Here is a 4,604-nt window from a genome sequence, read left to right on the forward strand (position 1 = left end):
CCAAGCCTTAAGAGGAAAAAAAAATCCTAATAACGGCATTAATTACCTGTTTTGTCACTGATACACTATGTAGCTTAAGTATGCAACATTAAGCAAAAGTGAATATATAATTTTACCAAAGAAACAGAAAAATATGGGAAAAAAGTTGAATGCACATGGTGTAGGTCCCAAAGATTACACTATGATTCTGAACCAGATTATTAACACAAATGTGTCTACATACAAGTTCTGTGAATATTTCTTACACTAGAAAGATCCAAAGCAAATGTAGGCAAGTTTATCCCTATCTTGTAAAGTTAAATATACAGATAGGCTAGAAGTCCCATTTGCTAAAGTGCATCAGCTGACCACATCTGCTCTGGCCCTGCTATTCGGAGCTATCTGAGAAAGTGGTGATCACTCGTGCTTATTTATTCACTCTTTTCTCTACGCTATTATAGTCAGAGAGGATGATAGATTTTTTTTTAAAAAAAACCAAATACTTTGTACAGTGAACTACAGAAAAACAATCCTAAATATACTACCTTTGAAAATTCTGAGTTAAGATAACCTCCTTATTTTTAAATACTGAAAATGTAAAGGGTCCATACAAATTGAGTTGTATTAAGTATATACTTTCTACTTTAATATTCACTTGCTATGCTCTTAAAAATCTCTATAAGAGAAGCAGGTATTTTCCCCATGTCTTTTGGCAATAAATTCAAAAGTAAAAGCTGCAGGGCTGTAAAATTTCATGAAATTTGTGGGTTTTTTAAAGCTAAATTACTCAATATCTTGTATTATTATTGCACTCATATATTGCCCGGAACATATCTACAGCAACTCAGCAACAGTGATTGCAACAAAAGTAAGGTAAATAGGTCTACAAAGCATTTGATTTCCTTATTAGATAAGAAAGTTTTCATAGAGGAAATGCAAACAACTGCAATTCAAATCAGATTATATATGCTTAACAATTACTTATATAAAATTAAATCTAACCCTCACCTCTACAAATCTGTAAATCAGAAAAGGACTTATATTACATAAAGTCTTGACTATTGCTGCATTCCTCTTTGAAGTCATTAAAACAGCATTTTCCCAAGATTTAAAGAAAAATAGATTTTATAAAAGAGTTTCTTTTTCATCACTGAATACAACATCTTTGTTACTAAGAGAAACAAGTTATATTTTTTTCCACTATGATTCACTCTGATGAAACAAATAATTCTTTTTCTTTTAACTCCTAATAAACACTACATTTTCAAGACTAAAGGAATCATCAGTAGGCATTCTTTTTGATATAAGTTATTTGTCTCTAAAATATGTCAAGTAAGCTTTCAAAGACTCAGGGAGGGGCAGCTTCATGATTTTTTCCCTCAGTAAATTCTGTGGTGGCTCCTCTGGCTTCTTGGCTTCATTATGGTCTTTCTCATCCTCTTCTTTGTTATCTTCTTCCATTTTTTCATCCTCCTCACTGTCTAAAGGCTGAGGAATGAGCTGATTACCCACAAACACATAAGTGTTGATTCTCTGTTTAACTCGATTTCTTTTCCTCTTAGGTGGAGCCCTTTGAGGAATCCCCTTGGCCTGCATCTCATCATTTATGAAATTTCTAAGTGTGCACCGAATGTAAATATGAGCCAAGTCCTGTAGATTCCTGACAGCACAAGGAGGGAGTCCCACAGAATCTGGTTTGCCATTATCATTCTTACTTGGTTGTACAAGTGGAGCAAATGAAACAGCAAGAATATTTTTACTTTCCCAAGTATTTTGTCCAGTTCGCATAATCTGTGTTAACTGATCCTCTATAGGCATAACTAGTATGCCTCCAACTTTTAGTAATATTTTCATGGTCTTTCTGAACTCCAGCTCCACAATAAATTCGATCATACTGATGACTGTCAGATGCTATCTGGAGGCAATTACCAACCACAAATGCAGGTTCACAGAACTCAAATTTATCAAAGCTATCACTATTTTTGATGAAGCTCTCTAGTTTTTCCTTGGCATATTCCACCACATCTGAATAAAGCTCAATCTCATGATTTATTCCAAAAGGACCTAAAATTAAGCCCACCATTGTACTTAAATATCCGGTTCCACTTCCCAGGTTAAGAAAAGATAATCCTGGTTGAAGTTTCAATGCTTCCATAACTTCAGAATAAATGCAAGGTGCTGATAAGTGTATGTTTCCATGCTTCCAGGCTGTCTTTGTAAGCATTGTCTCTGTAGCCTTCCAAATAGTAATCTCCACGATCAATTGCTCTGAAGGCTTGCTCCACTCTTTCAGTACGGATATACTGAGTTTCTTTAAGGTTATCAATTAAGTCATCATTATCTTCCCCAGCACTCACAGCTCCTCCCATGATAATATTCAAATCAAATCATAAATCTAAAAATGTAATGAGATCAGTAGAAATGGTTTCCAATAATGTAGTGTGGTTTGTTTTCTTTTTAATACTGTACTTGATTTCCAAAAATAAACTGATCCTGTGGCGCGGCGGTCGATCCGGCCCGCCACAACGGCGCGGGAGCCAGACACTAGGACTCTGCAAGCTCCGAGGCCACCGGCCGCAGCCACCACCACAACAACACCGCCGCCACCGCCGGGGGGAGGGGCGGGGCCGGACCTGCGCCTGAGGCCGCTGGACTGTCCGGCCTCCAGTACCGCCAGAGAGTTGGGCATGCGCCGAAAGCCCTAGGAGAGAGTTTTTGTATGTAGGTATGCATTTGTGTGCTAGCTGTGTTTGGAGGAGGAAAATAAACTCAGAAGACACATTTAATTTTGCCTTTGTATTTTGTTTCTTTTGTCTCCTCCAAATGTGGAAGGAATTACTAGAGCATCTGCAGCCATCTCATGCCCCCACCATAAAAGAAAAACAGAAACAAAAAAACAAAAACAGAGATCTAAGTTAGCTGGAATGCTAAGTAAGTTGCCTATCTTGGAGCTCCTTGTTATGATGAAAGAAGAAAAGTGTTACCAGGTGGCACTGTTGCTAAACAAAAGAAGCTAGACTATATCGTTTGCTGTTTCATAGATCCTCAGATTCAATTTGATAGAAAAAAAGGTCTAATCAAAGCCAGCTTTGAGGGAAGATAGAAGAAACTTTTTTTCAAACATTCCATCTTGGAATCTCTAAGCCTGAGAAGTCTTTTAAAAGAGAAGAGGTAGCAAAGTGAGACAAAAGGCAGGAAATATATATATACAGATTTAGTTAGGAAGGATAGGCCCACCCAGCAGAAAATCTCCATTATCAGCTTGCTTGGCATCTCCCAGGTTGGGGGGCAGCCCTTCAGCCTTCAGGTTCAGCATGAGGTAGTTCAGAGAGACCCCAACTGCAGTCTGTTCAACAAGGTTCTCTCTTATTTAAAGCCATTGTTATTTGAATTTTCTCTTATATAGAGCTAAATACAATTCCAAAATGATACTCCCTTTTATCCTAATATCCCAAGGTTATTTTTAATGGTCACTCTCTTAAAATAGGTAATGTTAGTTGGGAGTGAAGCTCAGTGGAAGAATGCATTCCTGCAAAAAGAAAAACTAAAGCTTTCACATTGTTCAAAATTTGAAAGTTAGAAAAGGTTTCATGAGAAAGGAATAAGATTATGGGGCTAGGGATATAGCTCAGTTGGTAGAGTGCTTGCCTTGTATGCACAAGGCCCTGGGTTCAATCCCCAGCACCAAAAAAAAAAAAAAAAAAAAAGATTATGTAATGGAAGTTCTCTTCGTGCAACACTGTAAGTGAGAAAAGCCAGAGGGCAACAAAGGAGAAGCTGTATTCACAGGAGAGAAAAAGAGGAAGAACTCTGGAATTAATAAAATGATGGGAAATCTAAAAGAGCACAGAGAAGGAGAAAGGTAACTCAGAGAAAAGTATAAAGCAATTTTCAACCTTAGCTGGTAGCTGGTCCCACTCTCTGTGAAAAATAGCAAGACCAAGCATGAGTGTTTGTTTGTTTTGTTTTATTTTGTTGTGGTGGCAGTCAGGTCTGAAAACACCAAGACCTAGGCTGGTAAATTGCTGGGTTGCTGTAATACCACTTCTAGTGCAAAACTCAGTGATTTGATAGCTTCCGCCACTTTCAGAGACATTGTTAGGATACTTCATAATTTGGACATTTGCCCCATCCTGGGTATACAGGATATACAGACTTTGGGCCTCTGGAGGAGTGTGTACCCTCCTGGTCTCTACAAACTACTTAACTTTAAACAACAAGAAGGGCTTGTAAACCAAGTTTGATGGCATTTGGTGGCGCATGCCTGTAATCCCAGTGATTTGGGAGATTTAGGCAGGAGGATTGTAAATTTAAAGCCAGTCTCAGCAATTTAAAGAAACCCTAAGCAACTAGACCCTGTCTCAAAATAAGAAAACAGTCTGGGGAAAAAAACGTAGTGTTTGTGGTGGCTCCAACTTTCACCACACCCCTGGGTACATCTCCAAAAAGCCTCAGGTGTGAATATAGCCCCGTCAATATTGCCACTAACCAATTCAGAGAGAAATGTGGGGCAGAGTACAGCCTGCATACCACCCCCAATGCATTCTGTGGGAGCTAAGAGGAAAAACAACTGTTTTTTTGCTATCATCAACAACCAATCCCCCAGAGCTGACATATTCCAACAT

The 4,604-nt window shown here is 38.3% G+C and overlaps 1 pseudogene; it reads right to left on the bottom strand.

Annotated features, from left to right (window-relative positions):
* Nucleotides 1–1,218: 1,218 nt before the first annotated feature.
* Nucleotides 1,219–2,487, bottom strand: LOC143639086 (protein-L-isoaspartate O-methyltransferase domain-containing protein 1 pseudogene; annotated as a pseudogene).
* Between the last annotated feature and the right edge of the window lie 2,117 nt (nucleotides 2,488–4,604).

The sequence above is a fragment of the Callospermophilus lateralis genome, chromosome X (assembly GCF_048772815.1).
Source record: "Callospermophilus lateralis isolate mCalLat2 chromosome X, mCalLat2.hap1, whole genome shotgun sequence".
Taxonomy (NCBI): Eukaryota; Metazoa; Chordata; class Mammalia; order Rodentia; family Sciuridae; genus Callospermophilus; species Callospermophilus lateralis.